We start from the raw sequence: 15,782 nt of genomic DNA on the forward strand, positions 1-15,782 counted from the left end.
CAAAGAGAGAACTTGTGTGGAGAAACTCCCGTTTTTAAAACCATCAGATCTCGTGAGACCCATTCACTGTCACGAGAATAGCAAGGGAAAGACCCACCCCCATGATTCAGTCATCTCCCACAGGGTCCCGCCCACAACACGTGGGAATTCTGGGAGCTACAAGATGAGATTTGGGTGGGGAAACAGAGCCAAATCATATCAACTGTCTTCATAGAAAGGCTTTTTCAGAATGTCATATAGTTATAATTGTGCCATATATAGCCTTTTCTGATAGACTTCCTTCATTTAGCAAGGTGCATTTAAATTTCTACATGTTTTTTCATGGTTTGATAGTTCAGTTCTTTTTAGTGCTGAATAATATTCCATTTTTTGTATTTACCACAGTTCATCTATTCACCTATTGAAAGACATCTTGATTGCTTCCAAGTTTTGGCAATTATAAATAAATCTGCTGTAAACATTGATGTTCAACGTTCAGATTTTTGTGTGGATATAAAATTTCAACCCTTTCCATACCAAGGACTTATGGGGCATTTAATTTAATCATAGTTAATATGATTGCATTTTGTATGGTAAGAGTACGTTTAGTTTTGTAAGAAACTGCCAAACTGTCTTCGAAAGTGTCCAAACTGTCTTCCAAAATGGCTATACCATTTTGCATTCTTACCAGCAATAAATGAGAGTTCCTGTTGCTTGACGTGCTCACCAGCATTAACAGTGTCCCGGATTTTGGCTGTTCTGATAAATGTGAGGTGGTATCTCAATGTTGTTTTAATGTGCATTTCCTGGAAGTCATGTGATGTGGAGCATCTTTTCATATGCTTATTTTCCGTCTGTGTATTTTTTTTTTTTTCCCCAGACAGAGTCTCGCTCTATCTTCGCCCAGGCTGGAGTGCAGTGGCGGGATCTTGGCTCACTGTAAACTCCGTCTTCCAGGTTCATGCCATTCTCCTGCCTCAGCCTCCCAAGTAGCTAAGATTACAGGCACACACCACCATGCCCGGCTAATTTTTCTATTTTTTTTCTAGTAGAGATGGGGTTTCACTATGTTGGTCAGGCTGGTCTTGAACTCCTGACCTCGTGATCCGCCCGCCTCAGCCTCCCAAAGTGCTGGGATTATAGACGTGAGCCACTGCGCCCGGCCAAGTCCGTGTATATTCTTTGGTGAGTTGTCTGTTAAGGTCTGTGGCCCATTTTTAAATTGGGTTGTTTTCTTATTATTCTTTGTATATTTTGGATAACAGTCCTTTATTGGAGATATCTGTTATAAATATATTTTACCAGTTTGTGGTCTGTCTTTTCATTCTCTTGACAGTGTGTTTCAAAGAGCAGAAAATGTAATTTTAATGAAGTTCAGCTTATTCTTTCCTTCATGGATTGTGCCTTTGGTGTTAAATCTCAAAAGTCATACTCAAACTCAAGGGAATCTAAATTTTCTCCATGTTGTCCTCTAGGAGTTTTACTTTTGCATTTTACATTTGAGTTAATTTTTGTGAAGTGTGTAAGATCTGTGTCTAGGCTCTTTTTTTTTTTTTTGCAAGCGGATGTCCAATTGTTCTAGCACCGTTATGTTGAAAAGACTATCTTTTCTTGGTTGTATTGCTTTCTTTATCAAAGAACAGTTGACTGCATTTTTAATTGGTCTATTTCTGTACTCTGTTCTCTTCTATTGATCTGTTTGTTCTTTTGCTCATACCACACTTGCCTTGATTACTGTAACTTTATTGTAAGTCTTGAAATTGGGCAGTGTCAGTCCTCCAACTTGATTCTTCTCCTTTAATGCTGTGTTGGCTATTCTGGGTCTTTTGCCAGAATCTATTTATTGATATCCACAAAATAACTTGATAAGATTTTGATTGGGATTAAATTGAATCTGTAAATGAAATTGGGAAGAATTGACATTTTCACAGTATTGACTCTTCTTGTCCATGCACATGGAGTATCTCTTCATTTATTTAGTTCTTTGATTTCTTTAATCAGAAATGTGTTTTTCTTGTGTTCATCTTGAACACATTTCGTTAGATTTATATGTAAATGTAAGTATGTCATTTTGGAGGCTACAAATATAAATGGTATTGTGTTTTTACTTTCAAATTGTACTTATTCATTGCTGGTATATAGGAAAGCAATTGACTTTTGTGTATTAGCCTTGAAGCCTGCCATTGCTGTAATTGCTTATTAGTTCAAGGAGTTCTTTGGGTCAATTCTTTCAGGTTTTCTACACAGACAATCTTGTCATCTGTGAACAAACACAGTTTTATTTTATTTTTCCTGATCAGTACACTTTTAATGTCTCCCTCCTATCTTATTGCATTAGTAGGACTTCCAGTAAGATGTTGAGAAGGAGAGGTGACAGGGGACAGCCTTGCCTTGTTCCGGATTTTAGTAGGATCAAAATAATAAAATACTAATTACCACCTCCATCCTTTGTACCATTGCTGTTATTTATTTCACTTATAGATAAACATACATAAGCATATATCTATATACACACACATGAGCATACATAATCGAATATATTGTTGCTGCTATTTTGAACAAATACTTATGTGTTAGATCGAGAGTAAGAAAAACAAGTGTTCTTTAAATCCTACCTTCACTTGCTCATCTCCAGTGCTTTTCTTTATATAGATGTCAGTTTCTGACCTCTATCATTTTTCTTCCCCCTGAAGAACTTTTCTTTTGGACATTTCTTGCAAGTTGGGTCTACTGGCAACAAATTCCCTCAATTTTTATGTTTGAGAAACTATTTCTCTTTCACTTTTGAAGGATAATTCTGCAAGATACATAATTCTAGGTTGGTGTGTTGTTTTTAAATTTTTTACTTTTTATCTTAAGATTTTAAATAATTCACTTCACTCTCTTATATAGTTTTGGAGGTAACGTCAATGTAATTATTCTCTTTGCTTTTTGATAGGTAATGTCTTTTTTCCACTGGCTTCTTTCAGGATTTTTTCTTTATCTTTTATTTTCTGTAGTTTGAATTGTGATATGCCTAGATGTAGTTTTTTTGTTGTTGTTGTTTGTTTGTTTTTTAATCATTATCCTGCTTGGAGTTTTCTGAGCTTTTTAGATTGATTGTTTAGTACTTGACATTGTTTTGGTGAAATTGTCATTTATTGTTGTTTCAAATATTTTTTCCGTTCCTTTCTCTCATTCTTCTTTTGGCATTCCCATTACATGTATGTTACACCTTTTATAGTTATCCCACAGTTTTTGTGCATTCTGCTCTGTATTTTTTCAGTCTTTTTTCTGTTTGCTTTGTAGTTTTTTTTTAGGTATCTATTGGGATATCCTCTAGATTTCCTCAGCTGTGTCCAGTCTACTAGACTGAGCCTATCAACTTAATTGAACCGCATTCTTCATTTCTGTTACAGTGTTTTTGATCTCTAGTGTTTCTTTTTGGTTCTGTCTTATAATTTCCATTTCTCTGCTTACATTGCCTATCTGTTCTTTTATGCAGTCTATTTTATCCATTAGAACCCTTAGCATATTAATTATAGTTGTTTTTAGTAATCGATCTGATAATTCTCACATCGTTTGCCATGTCTGAGTCTGGTTCTTATACTAGCTCTCTTTCTTCAGACTGTGTTTTTTTGTTTGTTTGAGATGGAGTCTCACTCTGTCACCCAAGCTGGAGTGCAGTGGTATGATCTTGGCATACAGCAACCTCTGCTTCCTGGGTTCAAGCGATTGTCCTGCCTCAGCCTCCCAAGTAGCTGGGATTACAGGTGCCTGCTACCACGCCTGGCCAATTTTTGTATTTTTAGTAGAGATGGCGTTTCACCATGTTGGCCAGGCTGGTCTTGAACTCCTGACCTCAGGTGATCCACCTGCCTTAGCCTCCCAAAGTGCTGGGATTATAGGCATGAGCCACCATGCCCAGCCTAGACTGTGTTTTTTTGCCTTTTGGTATGCCATATAAATTTTTCTGGATAGCTGAAGCTGATGTCTTGGGTAAAAGGAGCTGCTTTGTAAATAGGCCTTTAGTAATGTGGCAGTAAGGTATTGGGCGATAGGAAGCATTCTACAGTCCAATGATTAGATCTCAGTCCTTTAATGAGTCTCTGTGTCTCTGGGTGTGACTTTCACAGATGTTTGTTAAAACTATCCCCTGCCTCCCAAGGTAAGACAGCGTGGCTAGTATGGGCTGCAATTGGTATTTCCTATTTCCCTTCCTATAAGTTAGTTAGGCTCTGATAAAACCCCAGCAGGCTCTGACTAAATAGTTTCTCCTGAGGGAAAGATCTTATTAAGAACAGAATGTTCTAGCTTATTTAAAAATGATTTTGCTTCCCGCTCCCTGTCAGAAGTAGTAGGTTTTTTTGTTTTGTTTTGTTTTGTTTTTTTACCACCACCCTGTAATACATACTGTGAGAACCATATTGATTTACTGGAGGTGAAATTAGTAAGAGTATGAAGGCTCTTCTATGACTGAGTCCCCCTGACATGTTTAAGTTTCCCACTTGTTGGCACTGAGCCTTCAGCAGTTTGTCAGTTACAGTTCAGTTTTTCCTACCCTGCACTGGTTCCTGCTGAGTTTTCTGCTTCAGTATGATGGGATTCTTTGCAGTCACCTGTTTCTCCAATTTATGGGGCAGGGGTTTGCCATGTGACTTCATTTCTCTTACTGATCTGAGAAGAGTTGTAGATTTTTCAGTTTGTTTAGCTTTTCTTGTTGGTAGGATGGCCTAGTGATTTCCAAGTATTTTTTTTTTCTTTTTTTTTTTTTTTAGAGATGAGCTCTTGCTATGTTGCCCAAGCTGGACTTGAACTCCTGGCCTTAAGTGATCCTCCCCCCTCAACCTCCTGCATAGACCAATTTTCTTACATGCCCACTAGAAGCCAGAAGTTGCAACTTGTTTTCATCTTGTTCACATGAGCAAAATATTTTACTTTTGATGAGGTCTATTTTATTCATTTTTTTCGTTTTTGGATTGTGGTTTTGGTGTCAAATCTAAGAACTCTGCCTAGCTTTAGATCTTAAAGATTTCCTCCTGTATTTTTTTCTCTAAATGTTAGCAGCTTTAAGCAGCTTTATGTTTACATTTAAGTCCATAATCCTTTTGAGTTAAATTTTTGTTTTCTTTTTATTTTTTTGGTAGAGATGGGGTTGCGCTTTGTTGCCCAGGCTGATCTTGAACTCCTGGGCTCAAGCAATATGCCTGCTTTGGCCTCCCAAAGTGCTGGGGTTACAGGTGTGAGCCACTTTGCCAGGGCTGAGTTAAATTTTGTAACAGTTGTCAGTCAAGGTTCTTTTTTCTTTTATGCCAATAGATGCCTAATTGCCCCTGTACTGTTTGTTGAAAAGGCTATTCTTCTTCTATTGGATTACTATTAGCCCTTTGTCAAAAATAAGTTGAACATATTTGTGTTGGTTATTTCTGGATTCTCTGTTTCATTGATCTGTTGTCTGTCTTCGACTAATAGCACACTGTCTTGATTTCTGTAGCTATACAGCAGGCTGGACCATATTTCTTTGAATTATCTTTCAGTCTGGCTCTCTTTCTCTTCTCCTTGCACTCTGATGATACAAATGTTGGATCTTTTGTTGTTGTCCCACAGGTCTGTGAGGCTTTCTTAATTTTTTCTGTCTGTTTTTTTCTGGGTTGTTTGGATTGGGTGAATTCTGTTGTTCTGTCCATAAGCTCATTGATTGTATCCTGTGTCATCTTCACTCTGCTACTGAGCCTATCTAGCTTGTCTTTTGTTATTGCATTTCTTAGTTACATAATTTTCATCTGGTTGCTTTTATAACTGTATTTCCTTGCTTAGATCTTCTATTTTTACATTTGTTTTAAGAGAATTTATAAATGATTGTCGAAGCATTTTTATGATGGTTGTTTTACAGTTCTTGTCAGATAATTTCAACAGCTGATTCATCTAGGTGTTTGCATTGGTTGATTGTCTTTTCTCATTCAAGTTATAGTTTTTCTTGGTTTTTGGTGTGACAGGTGATTTCCATTTGAAACTTAAATATTTTGTCTAATATGTTAGGAGATTCTGAGGACTAGTTCAACCTTTTATTTTCACAAGCAATCATCCTGTTTAGGTTTATCATGAAGGTGTTAGCCTATATTTTTGTGGGTTGTGGTTCCAATGATAGTTTAATTTTGAGTCTGCACTGTTGTTTTTGTTGGCTTCTTGTATCTGGTGGCACTAGGGCTCTCACTGATCTCTGGTGGTGCTGCCTGAAGGAGTAGGAGATTCATTCTTATGCTGAGTTAGTGTATATCTATTGCTGGGGAAGGGATGGGCTGGGATTTCCTTACCATGCTCCCTGCTACCCTGATGTCTCTGGACAGGGGAGGAGAGTCTTGGACCTGTGAAGAACAAGAGGCTTCCTGAGATTGGATATCTAGCAAAACTGGGTTTTGCTTGCCAGTTCCGACTGCCTGTTCTGATGTCTCTGGATAGAGAAGGAGATCCTCAGACCTGTGAAGACCAAGGTTCTTGACTGGGCTGCTTGTGGAGACAGAAGTTCCTGAGCAGGCCCCTTCTCTTCTGGTTCTTCGTGCCTGCCTTTGTTTCTCTTGATGGAAAAGAGGAATCTCGAATTGCCATCACTGTGACTGAGCAGATGACCCTTTGTGGCACCCTTAGGGCCCCAACTGCTGGGTAACCCAGATCACTGCTACTCCACAGTTCCTGGACATGATCCTGTCCACCTCTCAAGACAAGAGCATCATTATGTAGAAACTGAGCAGGGAAGATACCAACTATGGCATCCCACAACATGCTATGTGTGGTCACTCCCACTTTCTTAGTGACTTGGTCATTTCCTCAGATGGTCAGATTGTCCTGTCAGGCTCCTTGGATGGAACCCCGTGCCTCTGGGATTTCACAATGGGCATTACCATGAGACAGTTTGTTGGCCATACAAGGACATGCCGAATGTGGCCTCCCCTGACAACCAGCAGATTGCCTGTGGCTCATGAGATAAAACCATCAAGTTATAGAATACCCTGGGTGCCGAGACCAACTCAGTCGTGGAGACCCTAACCCAGTGGCGCTAGAGGAATTAAAGACACACACACAGAAATATAGCATGTGGAGTGGGAAATCAGGGGTCTCACAGCCTTCAGAGCTGAGAGCCCGGAACAGAGATTTACCCACATATTTATTGACAGCAAGCCAGTGATAAGCATTGTTTCTATAGATTATAGATTTACTAAAAGTATTCCTTATGGGAAACAAAGGAATGGGCTGAAACAAAGGGATGGGCTCTGGCTAGTCATCTGCAGGAGGAACAAGTCCCTAAGGCACAGATCGCTCGTGCTATTGTTTGTGGCTTAGGAACACCTGAAGCGGTTTTCCATCCTGGGTGGGCCAGGCGTTCCTTGCACTCATTCCAGTAAACTGACAGCCTTCCAGGGCATTGTGGCCACCATGAACACATCACAGTGCTGCAGAGATTTTGTTTATGGCCAGTTTTGGGGCCAGTTTATGGCCAGATTTGGGGGCCTGTTCCCAACACCTGGGTATGTGCAGATACACTGTCTAGTATGAGAGTCACAGAGTGGGTGTCTTGTGTTCGCTTCTTGCCTAACAGCAGCAACCCTATCACTGTCTCCTGTAGCTGGTACAAGCTGGTCAAGGTATGGAATCTGGCTAACTGCAAGCTGAAGACTAACCACATTGGCCACACAGATTATCTGAACACTGTGACTGTCTCTCCGGATGGATCCCTCTGTGTATCTGGAGGCAAGGATGGCCAGGCCATGCTATGGGATCTCAATGAAGGCAAACACCTTTATATTGCTAGATGGTGGGGGCATTATCAACACCCTATGCTTCAGTACCAACTGCTACTGACTCTGTGTTGTCATGGGCCCCAGCATCAAGATCTGGGACTTATCATCATAGATGAACTGAAGCAAGAAGTTATCAGTACTGGCAGCAAGGCAGAACTGCCTCAGTGTACCTCCCTGGCCTGGTCTGTTGATGGTCATTTGTTTGCTGGCTACACAGACAACCTGGTGTGAGTGTGGCAGGTGACATGGGCACCTGCTAGAAGTTTATGACGGAGCTTTAGAAATTAAAAAATGAGCAAACTGGAAAAAAAAAAAAAAAAGGAGGGGAGTCTCAGGCCTCATGGTGAAGGAGAGTGTTTCCACTGGCTATTTGTTTTTGTTGAGGTTCCTGATTAATCTCTCTTGCTGGTGGTGTCTGGCTTCCTTGGTATTTGTCAGAGGGACACCTGTTCTATTCTGGGAGGAATTGGCCTACATGGGCTGCCTTCTGCTGCTAGGCTGTGCCTGGGAAAAACCAGGTCTGGGTGGCTTTCTTCACTTGGGTGAGGTAGGCGTAAGACATCCTGCCTCTGTGCTGTTCTTCTAGTTGTAGGGTTTCAAAGGAGTTTACCTTCTTCTTTCCATCTTCCAGAGTTCTTTAGTTGTCCCTTGTATTATTTGTTTATATTTGTGCTTATTGGGGATTAACTGGGAAAAATGGTCTGTGCTATCTTGTCTGGACCACAAGCTGGGTTTTCCTTCTAATTTCAGTTTCTGTGGCATGTGAGTGTGGAGGTAAATGAGTGGAGAGATACTGGCTGGGGTTGAGTTTGGCTTTGTTGGAGGCCCTGAGATTTACTCACTTTTTAAAGAGTTCCTTTAACATCCTGTATGCCTGGACTTAAATTTCATTCACCAGTTCGTCACAGAGCTCTGGAAAATTGTAAGCCAGTGCTGTCCTCCCTATGTTTTCTAAAGCCCTATGCTGATACAGAGGGACTTTTCTCTTTAGATATTTTTAGATATTTTCTTGACTTTCCCTAGTTTGGCCTATTCATTCTCTGCCTGCTTCTTTTCATATTGGAGTATCCAGTGTGAAATCTCAGGATTTTGTTAACTTTTCTTTGCCAGAATATCTTTTGGACTGGTTGGGGTAGTACTGGACTCACTAAAACCATGCTGTGAAACTTATGGAGTAAGGTTGTACTTCTTTATTTGTTGGTGATATGTTTAAATTTTTGGTTTTTGTTTTTTCTTTTGAGACGGAATCTCGCTCCGTCGCCCAGGCTGGAGTGCAGTGGTGCGATCTGGGCTCACTGCAAGCTCTGCCTTCCGGGTTCACGTAATTCTCCTGTCTCAGCCTCCCAAGCAGCTGGGACTATAGGCGCCCGCTACCATGCCCGGCTAATTTTTGTATGTTTAGTGGAGATGAGGTTTCACCGTGTTAGCCAGGATGGTCTCGATCTCCTGACCTTGTGATCCACCCACTCGGCCTCCCAAAGTGCTGGGATTACAGGCGTGAGCCACCGCACCTGGCCAAATTTTTGTTTTTTCTTAAACACTATTTTCTTTTTCCATTATTAGTCAGTAGGAGCTTTTGAAGTACTGCTTGGTGATGAGATTTTTGCAGTTTTTACATCTTCCTCTGACTTTTGACATTGCTAATGATGGTGGTGGCAGCCTGTCTGGAGCAGCTGCTGTGGAGACGCCAGCTGTGGCTGGGGAGGTGTGGCCAGGGCTCTGCACTCCGTAGAGCCCGCAGGGGCTGGGAACAGGCGGGAGCTTTGTGCTCCTGGGTGCAGCTGCAGCTGCCCAGTTGCAACTTGGGTCCCAGGAAGCCCCCTGCCCCTGCAGGTTTGAAAGTGTCTGCTCTCGCTCCCTGGCCTCTCCCTGCTCCTGGCGCCTGCTTCAGGGGGAAGCAAAGTTGTGGCCAAGCCCAGACACGTTTGCAACCCGGCCGGGTATATGTGTGCTCAGAGTGGTGCTGACCTGCCAGCCCCTTGCCACCGTGGTCCCCTCTGGACTTTGGGTAACAATAAGGATGGAAGGAGGGGCTGCAGGGGCTGAAGGCAGCTTGGCACTGGCCTATAGACACCTCTTGGCACAGTCAGTTTGGGTGCCGTGGATGGCATGTTAAAGGCAGACAGGTTCCTAGGCAAAAAGGGGTGGGTCCCTGGTGAAACCTTACCTCAGGCCAGGGATGGCCTGAAGCCTGCGGGCTGGGCTGCCAGTTCCAGGTGAAGTCCATGGCCCAGAGTGAGAACTTCATTGATGACCGTTTGGCAAATTTGATGGTGCTTTTTCCAGGCGCACCGTGGCTGCCCATGGAGGAATCAGTATGCAGTTCCCTGATTCTGAGCACATAAAATCCAGGCTCAGCTAGACACACATTCATCCAGATGACCTGCTTGCAGAAAGGAGCTACTTCCCTTCTGAGTTCAACACACACTGGGATAACCTGCCTGCAGAAAGGACCTACCCACTTCGGATCTCCTGAGAGCTATTCTTTCGCTCAGTGAAGCTCCTCTCTGCCTTGCTCATCCTCCTGTTGTCTGCATACCTCATTCTTTCTGGACGTGGGACAAGTGCTTGGGACCCACCGAATGGTGGGCTAAAAGAGCTGTAACACAAACACAGTGGAAACATGCCCTCCGGTTGCCACGTTGCGTGCGACGAGAGAGAGAGAAGATCTGTGGCCCTTCTGGGAGCCCAGACCTTGGGACTCCCTGAGCCAGGGCTGTGACACCCTGTAACACCCTCTTTGGGACTCTGTGGTTCCTGGTGTCTCTGAGCTTTCTGGTGCCATTGTGTTTCCCCTGTCCAGATGCTACTGAAGCTACGTGTGGTATGTCTGGTCCAACTGCAGCCTTGAACAGAGCCAGCACGTGTGCTGGTGCCTGGAGCTGCCTGTCCTGCCGCAGCTGGTGTGCCTGGCTGTGCGCAGTGGACAGATCCCACACTTGCTCACTCACACACCCCTTGCTGCTCCGTGCCTGTCTCACCCTTGGCAGGTGTGGGATCCAGGCCAGTAGTGTTAGCCAGTGCAGCCTGCCAGGCTGAGTGGATGGAATGACTTCAGCAGGCACAAGCAAAACCCAAGCAGAGGCACCACTGGTCACGGAGGTTTCTGGCTGGCAGAGCGACACCCTAAGGATCCTGCGACATTAATACCTTTTTTTCTTTTTTTTTTTTCCTCCTGACACCTGTGACTCTTCCAGGCCCCTGTTATCTTTTTGCTTACTTAATTTCTATCCTTTGGTTGGTTTCTCCTCCTTTCAATCTTGGATTGACAGGTTCTCATGGATTTTATCCTTCACTCTCTGCTTTTCTGTCAACATTCAGTGTGTTGGTTCCATCTGTCACCTTTAAGTAATTGACTCTCAAGTTTGGATTTTTAACTTTAATATTTTACCTAAAGGTAAAATTTCCAGCTGAAATGATTATAGTTTACTTGAAGTAGCTCCATATTCTTGTTCTTTCATTTCTATTGATACTGTCATGATTATTTATTTCTAAAGCCTTAAAAATTTCATTGAATTGTCTCTTTTTCGTTCACTAAATCCATTCACTAGGTCAAGAATCTTCCATTTTAATTCTCATTGACATTTTCAATTCTAGATCTTCATTTCTCAAGCTATATTGCTATAATGGCTGCTTCTGTCTTATTAGCTGCCAAATCAAAATCTGTCTTTATGTCTCTTTGTCCTTCTTTTAATTGAACTATAACATACACACAGGAAAGTATACAAATCATAAGTGCTCAGCTTGATGACTTTTCACAAACTGAATGTACTTGTGCAACTAGCACCAACAAATTAATCTTTTTAAACTATTGTGTTCATGATCTTGGTTTTCAAAAATTGTAATCTTGTGTTAACAAAAATTAATTTAAGGAGTTTGGGCTTTATTAGTTTCTTGAGCAGAGGACTAGCAGAAGATAAATTGGCATGTCATCTCCCACTACTTGTCACATAGAGTTTAATTTTGGAGACATTTGCTATTTTAACTCACTTTTTTTTTTGGCCCTATGCTTCCCTATTTCCTGAAATACATTTCCCGTTTGACTTTTTATAGTCTAAATCATGGTCATTATTTCAGTTCTAATTCATATCTTGCCATTTCTAAGAAATTTTCTGGGTGATTCCAGCTTTAATTAACTTGCAGTAGTATTTGCAATACAACAACAAAAACCTAGGAGATATCTGAAATATCTACCAACAGGAATTTCTTCTTCTCCTTCTCCTTCTCCTTCTCCTTCTCCTTCTCCTTCTCCTTCTCCTCCTTCTCCTCCTTCTCCTCCTTCTCCTCCTTCTCCTCCTTCTCCTCCTTCTCCTCCTTCTCCTCCTTCTCCTCCTTCTCCTCCTTCTCCTCCTTCTCCTCCTTCTCCTCCTTCTCCTCCTTCTCCTCCTTCTCCTCCTTCTCCTCCTTCTCCTCCTTCTCCTCCTTCTCCTCCTTCTCCTCCTTCTCCTCCTTCTCCTCCTTCTCCTCCTTCTCCTCCTTCTCCTTCTTCTCCTTCTTCTTCTTCTTCTTCTTCTTCTTCTTCTTCTTCTTCTTCTTCTTCTCTTCTTCTTCTTCTTCTTCTTCTTCTTCTTCTTCTTCTTCTTCTTCTTCTTCTTCTTTCTTTCTTCTTCTTCTCCTCCTCCTCCTCCTCCTCCTCCTCCTCCTCCTCCTCCTCCTTCTTCTCCTTCTCCTCCTTCTCCTCCTTCTCCTCCTTCTCCTCCTTCTCCTCCTTCTCCTTCTTTTTTTTTTTTTTTAAAGACAGTGTCTCATTTTGTTGCCCTAGCTGGAGTGTAGTGACACAATCTTGGCTCACTGCAACCTCCACTTCCCAGGTTCAAGTGAGTCTTATGTCTCAGATTCCCAAGTAGCTAGGACTACAGGTGTGTGCCACCATACCCAGCCAATTTTTGTATTTTTAGTAGAGATGGGGTTTTGCCATGTTGGACAGGCTGGTCTTGAGCTCCTGACCTCAAGTGATCCACTTGCCTCAGCCTCCCAAAGTGCTGGGATTACAGGTGTGAAGCACCACATCTGGCCCACCAGCAGGAATTTTTGATGAGAGAAAGGTAAACATTGTTATCACAATGCGTTTAGTAGCAGAAGTGATATTTTTCCAAGTTGCAGAATAAAATGAACCACAATATTAGATACAGTTTTTTTAAAAAGTGTAAAGTATTCGTTGGGTGCAACGGATTGTGCCTGTAGTTTCAGCTACTTGGAAGGCCGAGGTGGGAGGATTGCTTGAGGCCAAGAGTTTGAGGCGGCAGTGTGCTATTATTGTGCCTGTGAATAGCCACTGCACTCCAGCCTGGACAACACAGGAAGATCCCATCTTAAAAAAACTGTATGTGTACATATATGCATACACACACACACTCTTACATACATATACATATGTGATTTTTTTTCTCTATTTGGAAAACCCTAATTCTTACCATGTCTTCAAATAAGGTTATTGAAGTTAGAGAAGCAAAGCCCTTGCTTTTCTGTGTAGCTTAGAGGATATCAGCTGAATTAAGAAATTCACCTCTGGTATGGATGAACTAGAATGAAAAATAAAAGGTGTTTTTTTTTTTTTTTTTTTCATTTCTTCTCACTGACTCTGAAAGATTTTACTGCCTGAAATTCTAGGAAATGGTGGGGGGTGGGCAAAATAAATTCTACCATCATTTTCAGGATTTATAATAAACAGGGTATTTTGAGGAAGCTTATGCCAACTGATCTTTAGATGATTATAAGTTATGCTGTAGTAATTTTTTAAACAACTTTTTTGAGCTATAGTTACAACCAAAGAATTCAGCCATTGAAACCGTACAATTTAATTGTTTTTAGTACGTTTACAGTTATGCAGGCACTACTACAATCAATGATTTTCATCACTACAAAAAGAAATCCAGTACCCACTAATGGTCATTCCTAATTTCACCCCACATTTGCCAGCCCTGGTCAACCAGTAATCTACTTTATAGATTTGCCTATTTTGAGAATTTCATATTAATGAAATCATACCGTGTGATCTTTTGGGTCTGGTTTATTTGACCTAGTAAAACATTTTCAAGGTTCATGCATGTTGTAGCTTGTATCAATACTTCCTTTTATTGCCAAGTAATATTCCATTGTATGAATGTTATCCCATTTTATTTATCTGTTCACCTGTTGATGTATATTTGGGTTCGTTCTACTTTGTAGCTAATGTGAATAATGTTGCTTCAAACATTCATATGCAAGTTTTTGCATAGACATATGTTTTCATTTCTGTCGGGTATATACCTGGGAGGTGAATTTCTGGGTCATATGCTAACTCTATGTTTTACCTTTTGAGGAACTGCCAAACTCTTTTCCACAGTGGTTGCACCATTTAATGTTTCAGCTAGCAAGGGATGAAGATTCCATTCTCTTCAGTGCTAAACTATTTGTCTGTCTTTTTTGATTAGAGATATTCTAGTGGTGTGAAATAGTTATCTCATTATAGTTCTGATTTGAATTTTCCTGATAGCTAATGATATTGAATATCTTTTCATGAGCATATTGGACATTTCTACATTTTTCTTAGAGAATTGTCCATTCAAATCCTTTGTCCATTTCTTTTGTTGGTTTTTCTTATTATTGAGTTGTAAAAATTCTTTATGTCCTCCATCCAGAAGTTCCTTATCATATATATATATGATTTACATATATATATGATTTGTAAATATTTTCTCCCATTCTGTAGGTTGTCTTTTCACTTTCTTGATGGTGTCTTTTGAAGCATAGAAGTTTTAAATTTTGATGAAATCCAAGTAATGTATTTTTATTTTTGTCATTTGTGCTTTTGTTGTTGTATCTAAGAAACCATTGCCGAAGCCAAGGTCACAAAAATTTACTTGTATGTGTTATTCTGAGAGTTTTATAGTTTTAGCTCTGATATTTAGGTGTGTCATCCATTAACAGTTAATGTTTGGTGTGCGATCTAAGGAAGACATCCTGCTTCATTGTTTTGCATGTGGAAATTCAGTTGTCCCAGAACCAGTTGTTGAAAAGACTTTTCTTGGTACCCTTGTAGAAAATCACTTTACCATAAATGTGAAGATTTATATTTGGCCCCTCTAGTCTATTCCATTGATTTCTGTTTGTCCATATGCCATTACCATAGTATCTTGATCACTGTAGCTTTTTAGTAGGTTTGAAATCAGAAAGTGTGAAGCTTCCAATTTTGTGCCTCTTTTCAAGTTATTGTGTGTTATTTTGGCACCCTTACTTTTCTATATAGATTTTAGGATAGCTTGTCAATTTCTGTAAGAAATCTAGCTGAGATATTAATATGGATTATGTTATATTTCTGGATCAAATTGGAGGCTCTTTCTTAACAATATTAAATCATTTGATCTGTGAATGTGAATATATCAATTTACTTAGGTCTTTAAAAATTACTTTCTTTTCTGAGATGGAGTTTTGCCCTTGTTGACCAGGCTGGAGTGCAGTGGGTATGATCCTGGCTCACTGCAACCTCCACTTCCTGGTTTAAGCGATTCTCCTGCCTCAGCCTCCTGAGTAGCGGGAATTACAGGCATGTACCACCACGCATGGCTAATTTTGTATTTTTAGTAGAGACGGGGTTTCTCCAGGTTGGTCAGGCTGGTCTCAAACTCCAGACCTCAGGTGATCCGCCTGCCTCAGCCTTCCAAAGTGCTGGGATTATAGGTTTGACCCACTGCACCTGGCCCTAAAATTACTTTCAACAGTGTCTTATAGTTTTAAGCATACAGGTTTTGCTTTTTTTGGTAAAATTTATTCCTAAGTATTTTATTATTTTTTGGTGCTTTTGTAAATAGAATTGTTTTCTAATTTCATTTTTGGATTGTTCAATGATGGTATATAGAAATATAATTTATTTTTGTATATTGACCTTGTACCCTGTAATATTACTTTACTGTTTTTTATTTGTTTATATTTTAATTTTTGTGGATATATAGTAGGTATATCTATTTATAGGGTACATGAAATATTTTGATACAGACATGCAGTATGTAATAATCACATCAGGGTAAATGGGGGTATCCATCACCTCAA

At 40.7% G+C, this 15,782-nt stretch overlaps 1 pseudogene; it reads left to right on the forward strand.

The window, feature by feature from the left end:
• Positions 1-6,305: 6,305 nt before the first annotated feature.
• Positions 6,306-8,024, forward strand: LOC140711052 (small ribosomal subunit protein RACK1-like; annotated as a pseudogene).
• Positions 8,025-15,782: the final 7,758 nt, after the last annotated feature.

This window comes from Chlorocebus sabaeus, unplaced genomic scaffold (genome assembly GCF_047675955.1).
Source record: "Chlorocebus sabaeus isolate Y175 unplaced genomic scaffold, mChlSab1.0.hap1 unalloc_scaffold_1421, whole genome shotgun sequence".
Taxonomy (NCBI): domain Eukaryota; kingdom Metazoa; phylum Chordata; class Mammalia; order Primates; family Cercopithecidae; genus Chlorocebus; species Chlorocebus sabaeus.